This window comes from Rutidosis leptorrhynchoides, chromosome 6 (genome assembly GCF_046630445.1).
Source record: "Rutidosis leptorrhynchoides isolate AG116_Rl617_1_P2 chromosome 6, CSIRO_AGI_Rlap_v1, whole genome shotgun sequence".
Taxonomy (NCBI): Eukaryota; Viridiplantae; Streptophyta; class Magnoliopsida; order Asterales; family Asteraceae; genus Rutidosis; species Rutidosis leptorrhynchoides.
The window spans coordinates 368,783,768-368,792,785 of record NC_092338.1 but is presented as its reverse complement, the minus strand read 5'-3'; the positions used below and the strand labels follow the sequence as shown (position 1 = coordinate 368,792,785).

The window sequence follows — 9,018 nt, the reverse complement described above, 5'->3', positions numbered from 1 at the left end:
GCTACCCGATCATTTAATTCTATACTACACAACAATTCTTCACACCATACTTTATATACAGGTCTACGCATGGTGAATAAACGTACCCAGTCGTTAAAAGTAGAATTACCATACCTCTGTGCAAGTAATTCCCTAATTGGCCCGGCCAATTCTACAGCTTCTAATGGTCCCCATTCTATGACCCTAGGTACCTCAACAACTTTAGAATGAAGAGTATGCAAACCCCTTTGGTATTTTGGATAATCTATCCAAAGTCTGTCAAATCTCAGGTTCGGGTGCAAATCTTCCAAGTGCATATCAGAAAATGTCATGACTGGATGATGTATATCTTGTTTGTAGTAGTTATCCACCTCCTGTTGTCCCGCATTCTCAGCAGGAGCATTGCGAGCTTGGGATGAAGATTCACCCCTTTCAGTCTGCAAAACACATCAAACACAATTTTTGTGCATCCAAATATGCATTAGTGTCAGCAAAATCATCAATCAAAATAATTACAATCACATGATCAATTTATATCAAACTTAAGCTCATTTTCATATTTTCATCAAATCTACACTTTTTCAAATAAGCATATACGAAAATGTTTGCCAAGTTCATAAGCATTCAACTCAAATAACATGTCAAAATAATTATTACTAGCAATTAAACAAGTTTCAAATGGCATTATCTCTCAAAAATCAAGTTCATGAATTTTAGACTTGAAAAAGTCCACTTTAATTCTCAAAATCATGTTTAGGCTCAAAGTTTGGATCATTTAAATACCTAAACATGTTACACTACTTAATTTAGCAACAATTCATGACAAAAATCGGCCATAACCTATTTATATCAAAAAGCCCCAAATTGCTCAAGAACACAAACCCTAGATTACTCAAAATTTGAAGTTTAAGGCTTCTAATCATGTTAAATAGCATCAATCTAGGTTATACAAGCATAATACATAAACAATTTAAGCATAATTACACTAAAAAGCATCAAAATCAAATTGGGGAAAAAATTGCTCAAGAACACTAATTTTCGGATTAAATGGTGTTTAGGTGTAGAAATTTACCGTTTTTCTTGAGTAATTCCTTGATAGCATCCTTCTCAACATGATTTTAGTAAAAGATTTGATGATTAACGGTCAAAAATTGTGATTTTGGGGGTGTTTTCTCGGGTTTTTGTGCAGTATTTTCGGGTTTTATTTGTGTTGTGGTGTGCAAATGAACTGCTCTTTACGTTTTTATTTTTTTCTGGGTTTTGGTCCCTCCGCGAGTCGCGGTGTTTTAACCTTCAAACTCCGCGAGTCGCGGAGTTTGTTTGTTTGTTTTTTTTTTTTTAAAACATCTTATACTAATTAAAACAATTAAGTAATTAATTTTAAAATTTTGTTTCCCTTGTTATTTAGGACGAGGTCATTTCGGATCGATGTCCTAGTCCGTCCCTCGACAAAATATTAAAATTTGTCTTTTTGTAGCGATTGTTTTAAAAGCTAAGATTTTTGGGGGTTTTTTTTAATGTTTTTGGCATACTTTAATTCAATAAGATTAAAAATAATGATAATAAAAGTTCTCGTCCCTCCCTCGGGTAAAGCAATTTCGGTTCAACGACCTAGTCTTCAACTTACGACGAATTTTAAAAATCATATTTTTAACTTAATGAGATAAAGTAAATTTTTGTTTTTAAATTCACACAACTTAAATATAAAATTCAAAATTAATATTAAAAATTCACACCAAACTTAAAATTTGAAATGCATAAAATTAAAAATTCATATTTTAAAAATTAAAAATTCACACCAAACTTAATTTAAAAATTCATATTATAAATTCACACCAAACTTATATTAATTTTTCAAATATTTACAATTTTAAATATATTGTTTTTACAAAGTTTACAATATTAATTTAAGATTTATATATTAATTTTAAAAACATGGTAAAAATAAAATTAAAAATCTTTTTGGCTTTTTATCCCACTTTAATCAATCAAATATTATCAAAAATATGCGCCCCTCTTTTCGGTAAAGTAATTTCGGTTCCATGACCTAATTTAACTCATGACGAATTTTTGAAATATTTTGGGTTGATTGATTAAAGATATTTATACCTTAAGAATAAACGTTAAATTTCGCAGTGATGTAATAAATTTTTGAATGATATCAATAATTTCGGTCGCCAAACCTAATTTTATTCAATACCAATTTAATACTTTATAGCGAACAAATTAGCGTTTATTATCAAAAGGTTAAAAATAAAAATAATAAAAAAAATAAAAACTGTACAAACATACCTGTGAAATAGATTTCTTAGTTATATGATCTATCCCATTCATAATATAGTCGGTTTAATTGGTTTTCCATGGCTACATAGGCGTAACCTCGAGCATTCAGTGTTTTTTCTTCTAAACATATGAACGGTCCGTCTCTGCATAAAGTAACAAATTCGGTGTTTGAATAGGTTTGATTATTTGAACATTTACCTCCATGTGACCATTTTCCGCATTTGTGACATCTTTCTAGGTTTCGTGCTCTTCTTTTCGCTGCGGATTTTGATTTTCCTTTACCAAATTGTAACTTATTATCTTCGCATCTGGATTCTTTTCTAACTCCGTCAAATCTTTCTCTGATTACTGATACTATTTCACTTGGAAGTGTGTCATTATTACGTTTAGTGATCAAAGCGTGTAGCATTAGACCATGGTTTAGTTCACAGGCAGTCTTCATTTCCTAAAAAAAATAAAAAATCAGAATGGGGGGAGAAGACTAGTTCTTTAGGGTCTGCTAGGGAAAGACCGTTCGGGTTCCATTTTCGAGAACTACACGAAAACAGACAATCTAACTCTAACAGAAATACATAAACCCTTATACTTAGTTAGATGTGGTATCGAAATTGTGATTAACTTCATTGTCTTCTTCCATCGGACCATTATGTAATGTTTAACTCTGTGACCATTAACTTTAAATTCAATCCCATTTGAATTTATTAATTCTATCGTTCCGTATGGGAAAACTCTTTTGACTATGAATGGTCCAGACCATCTTGATTTAAATTTTCCAGGAAATAACTTGAATCGTGAATTGAAAAGAAGAACTCTGTCTCCTTCTTTAAATTCTTTTAAACTTCTGATTCTTTTATCATGCCATTTCTTCGTTTTTTCTTTATAGATTAATGAGTTTTCGTATGCTTCATGTCTTAACTCTTCTAATTCGTTTAGTTGACTTAATCGTAGACGTCCAGCTTCATGTATATCAAGATTACATGTCTTCAAAGCCCAAAATGCTTTGTGTTCAATTTCTACTGGAAGATGACATGCTTTTCCATAAACAAGTCTAAAAGGTGTGGTTTCAATTGGAGTTTTGTAGGCTGTTCTAAAAGCTCATAGTGCATCCTCCAATTTAATGGACCATTCATTCGGATTTGATCCTACGATTTTCTCTAGAATACGTTTTAAAGCTCGGTTGGTATTTTCAACTTGTCCACTTGTTTGTGGATGATATGCAGTGGAGATTTTATGAGTTACTCCATATCTTTTAAGAACTTTCTCAAGTTGATTATTACAGAAATGAGTACCCCGATCACTTATTAAAGCTTTCGGTGTTCCAAACCTTGCAAAAAGACGTTTTAAAAAGTTGACTACAACTCGTGCATCGTTAGTTGGGAGAGCTTGTGCTTCCGCCCATTTAGATACATAATCAATGGCTACGAGAATATAGAGATTATTATGAGATTTTGGAAATGGACCCATAAAGTCAATACCCCAAATGTCTAATACTTCACATACTTGGATGACATTTTGTGGCATTTCATCACGTTGACTTATTTTTCCGGCCCTTTGACAAGCATCACAGGATTTGCAAAGAAGGTGTGCGTCTTTGTAAATTGTAGGCCAATAGAATCCAGCATCATAAACTTTTCTTGCTGTTAGTTGAGGCCCATAATGCCCTCCTGTTGGTCCTTTGTGACAATGGTTTAAAATTTTACTAGCTTCATCTCCAAATACACATCGGCGTATTATTCCATCGGGACAACTTTTAAACAGATGTGGATCTTCCCAAAAATAGTGTTTTATATCACTGGAGAATTTCTTTCGTTTTTGGTACGATAATCCTTTTTCAAGGAATCCACATACTAAATAGTTTGCATAGTCTGCAAACCATGGGATTTCATTATAATCTATCTTCAATAGATATTCATCCGGAAAGTTATCTTGTATGGCCGATTCATTTAGAACTTCTAATTCGGGATTTTCAAGACGAGAAAGATGATCAGCGGCGAGATTTTCTGCTCCTTTTTTATCTCGGATTTCAATATCAAACTCTTGTAAGAGTAAGATCCAACCGATTAATCTTGGTTTAGCATCTTGTTTTGAAAATAGGTATCTAAGAGCAGAATGGTCGGTATAGACCACCGTTTTTGCTAGAACGAGATATGATCGAAATTTGTCAAAAGCAAAGACAATAGCAAGGAGTTCTTTTTCAGTAGTTGTATAGTTCGTTTGTGCTCCTTGTAACGTCTTACTAGCATAATATATAGGTTGAAATCGTTTTTCAATCCTTTGTCCTAAAACGGCTCCCATTGCAAAATCACTTGCATCGCACATTAGTTCAAATGGTAGATTCCAATTTGGTGTTATCATGATCGGCGCATTAGTGAGTTTCTCTTTAAGAATATTAAAAGATTTGATACACTCATCTGAAAAGATGAATGGAGCATCCTTTTCTAGGAGTTTATTCATAGGAGTGGCAATTTTAGAAAAATCTTTTATGAAACGTCGGTAAAAACCGGCATGCCCTAGAAAACTCCTAACTCCTCTAACATTGGTGGGATGTGGAAGTTTAGCAATTACATCTACTTTAGCTCTATCCACTTCAATTCCTTCTTTTGAAATTTTATGTCCAAGAACGATGCCCTCTTTAACCATGAAATGTCATTTCTCCCAATTAAGTACTAGATTTGATTGTTCGCATCTAATAAGCATTCGTTCAAGATTAGCTAGACATGTTTCAAATGTATCACCGAAGACTGAAAAGTCATCCATGAAAACTTCCATGCATTCTTCTATCATGTCATGAAAAATCGCCATCATACACATTTGAAAGGTTGCAGGGGCGTTGCAAAGTCCAAATGGCATGCGTTTGTAAGCAAAAGTACCATAAGGGCACGTGAATGTGGTTTTCTCTTAGTCCTCGGGTGCTATTGGAATTTGAAAATATCCGGAAAATCCATCTAGAAAACAATAGTAACTATTTCCGGCTAATCTTTCCAACATTTGATCTATGAAAGGTAAGGAAAAGTGATCTTTTCTGGTGGCGTCATTTAATTTTCTATAATCAATACACACACGCCATCCTGTTACAGTCCTAGTAGGAATAAGCTCATTTTTTTCATTTGTAATGACAGTCATGCCACCCTTCTTAGGCACGCATTGAACTGGGCTTACCCATGGACTATCAGAGATTGGATAAATTAGACCTGCATCTAGCAGTTTAATAATCTCTTTCTTAACTACATCTTGCATATTAGGATTTAGTCTTCGTTGGCGTTGCACATACGTTTTATGACCTTCTTCCATAAGGATTTTATGTGTGCAATACGAAGGACTTATTCCTTTAATATCATGAATCTTCCATGCAATGGCTGGTTTATGAGCTTTCAACACAGAAATGAGTTGTGATTTCTCATTTTCAGTAAGAGAAGATGATATTATTACAGGTAATTCAGATTCACCATGTAAATAAGCGTATTCCAAATGGTTTGGAAGTGGCTTTAACTCTAATTTCGGTGGTTCTTTTATCGATGATTTATATCGATATCTGTCTTCTTCTTTTAGCATTTGAATTTCTTCTATTGTTGGTTCATATCCATTAGCTATAAGTGTAGCTAACATTTCAACTTCATCAATTGGTTCATTACCTTCTCCTAAAGAACATTCTCCTATTCCTTGTAATTCTGGAAATTCTTCTAATAATTCTGCATGTGCATCTATAGTTTGAATATAATAACATGTATCATCTGCAGATTGTGGTTGTTGCATTGCTCTATCAACTGAAAAGGTAACACTCTCATCCTCTATACATAGGGTCAATTTCTTACCGAACACGTCTATCATTGCTTTAGCCGTGTTTAAGAATGGTCTTCCTAATATGAGAGGAACTTGAGAATCTTCTTCCATGTCCAGAACAACAAAATCTACTGGAAATACTAAAGTACCAACTTTAACTAGCATGTTCTCCATTATCCCTCTAGGATATTTTATTGATCTATCGGCTAGTTGTATGCTTATTCTGGTTGGTTTCAATTCTCCAAGGTCTAATTTAGCGTATAGTGAATATGGCATTAGATTTATACTAGCACCTAAGTCTGCCAATGCTTCTATTGAACTAATACTACCCAGAAAACATGGAATTGTGAAACTTCCTGGATCAGATAGTTTTTCTGGTATCTTATTCAACAGCACTGCTGAACAATTAGCATTCATGGTAACAGCCGAGAGTTCTTCCATTTTCTTTCTATTTGAGATTAGATCTTTCAAGAATTTAGCATATCTAGGCATTCCTGAAATCACATCAATGAAAGGAAGATTTACATTTATCTGTTTAAACATATCCAAGAATTTGGATTGCTCGGCTTCAAGTTTCTCTTTCTTCATTTTACTCGGGTAAGGAAGTGGTGGTTGGTATGGTTTAACATAAGGTTTATCCTTAATTGTGTTATCTTCATTAACCTTTTCAACTACCGGTTATTTTTCCTTATCTTGATCAGGTTGTGGTTCTTGTGGAGTAGGAATAGCTTCATCAGAAGTTACAAGTATTTCAGGTGGTTTAAGTGTTGTACCACTTCTTGTGGTAATGGCTTTAGCTGTTTCATTCCGGGGTTAGCATTTGTATCACTAGGTAGACTTCCTGGTTTTTTTCACCTATTAACCTTGCTAGGTTACTTACTTCTTGTTCTAGATTTTGAATAGAAGCTTGTTGATTTCTAAATGCTTGAGCATTTTGTTCATTAGTTTGTTTCTGAGATGTGAAAAACTGCGTTTGAGTTTCAACTAGCTTCGTCATCATATCTTCTAAATTCGACTTTTTATCATCGGTTTGTTGTGGTGGTTTGTTTTGAAAATTAGGTCTTTGCTGATTGTAATTATTATTGGATACTTGTTGATTGCTAGGACCTTGTTGGTTGTTGTATGGACTATTTCTGTTATAATTCTGGTTTTGATTGTAAATAGGTCTTGGCGGTTGATAATTATTCTGATAATTATTTCCAGGCCTTTGGTTTATGTATGAAATGTTCTCTCTTTGTTCCATTGTTAGTTCAATACTGAGATAATCTTTTGTCAAATGTGGTCCTCCACACTGCTCACAACTAATTCGTATTGAGTGAATATCTTTAGTCATCTTTTCCATTCGTCTCTCGACAGCATCTATCTTTGTGGAAATGGAATCTAAGTCATGGCTAGAATCGGCTCTAGCTGTTTTAGATGATCTAACGATATCTTTTTCTTGGTGCCATTCATGTGAGTGGGAAGCAGTGTTATCAATAATTTTGTAAGCATCAGTTTCGGTTTTCTTCATAATAGAACCACCAGCTGCTATATCTATGTCTTTCCTTGTAGTGATGTCGCATCCTTGGTAGAATATTTGTACTATTTGACAGGTGTCTAAACCATGTTGCGGACATCCTCTTAATAACTTTCCAAATCTTGTCCATGCCTCATATAGAGTTTCATTTGGCTTCTGTATAAACGTAACAATTTCTGCTTGAAGTCTTACGGCTTTAGATGCCGGAAAGAATTGTTTAAGAAATTTTTCAACTAAAACATCCCATGTATCAATCGCCCCTTCAGGTAACGATTCCAACCAATCTTTGGCTTCTCCCTTTAAAGTCCAGGGAAATAACATGAGATATATTTGTTCATCCTCCACTTCTCGGATTTTAAATAGTGTGCAGATCCTATTAAAGGTACGAAGATGTTCATTTGGATCTTCCTTCGGCGCACTACTAAATTGGCATTGATTAGTCACCATGGGTAGAATTTGTCCTTTGATTTCATAATCTGGCGCATTAATGTCTGGATGAGTAATTGCGTGACCTTGGCCAGTGCGTTTAGCTCTCATTCGGTCTTCCATACTTAAAGGTTCCAGATTCTCCATAATTGAATTTGTTGAATCGGAATCACTAGAGGATTCTGATTTAATGGTTCGTTCCTCAACAATCTCTGTTTGAATGATTGGTGGTTCCGGAGGAAAATTTAATGGTTTAGGATCTACGAATCGTCCTTGAATATTCTCCGGATTCTCAATTGTGAGGTCGGGTTCAAAAAATGGATTATCGGAAATTTGAACTGGAGTACTTGGTCGACTGGATGACGATTCTAAAGAAAAATCAACGACGGTAATATTTGCTAAATGTCTTGATCTAGTTACAGGTGGTGAACGTACAAAAGGTGGTGAACGTCTTGCTCGGTGCATTCACTGAATATCCTATTAGTTTTTTTTTTTTAAAAAGGAAAGAAAAATTATAATAAGTTATCCAATCAATAGACTTTTCTGATTTTGCCCACGTTTCGAATAGCCAAAAGATGCAGCAGAGGGGCAGGATTCGTTTGGTCTCCATATAATTGAGGACTGTTTGGCTCCAATAACCCGGTCCACGTACAAATCCAACTATTACTACGAACCAGAAAATTTTGATGTCTATCAATTTAACCACTTAAAATAAATTTTCGTAATTTTAAGAAATTTAGATAAGAAGTAGAAAAAATTCTAAGTCCTAAAAACTAGAATGACGAGAAATAAGAAAGAAAAAGAGCGCGTCGGAAAAAGGTCGAAAAAGAAAAATGGTTGAAAAATAAAAGAAACTTATAAAACTTAAAAACACTTGACTAACCTAACCTTATTACTACAACTAACTTAAAATTATAATCGCAAATTGAGATTACTAATTGGAATGATAATTGATACATAGGTAAAAGTCGTCTAAAAATATTAAAGCTTACAAGAAAAACTATATCCCAAATGGAAATAACTTAAAAAGAAAC

General features: G+C 33.9%; 1 non-coding gene across 1 annotated transcript; it reads left to right on the top strand.

Moving 5' to 3' along the window:
* Nucleotides 1–7,640: 7,640 nt before the first annotated feature.
* On the top strand, nt 7,641–7,747 carry LOC139856418 (small nucleolar RNA R71). Its single transcript, XR_011761900.1, has one exon. It is a non-coding gene; the product is annotated as a small nucleolar RNA R71 (small nucleolar RNA).
* Nucleotides 7,748–9,018: the final 1,271 nt, after the last annotated feature.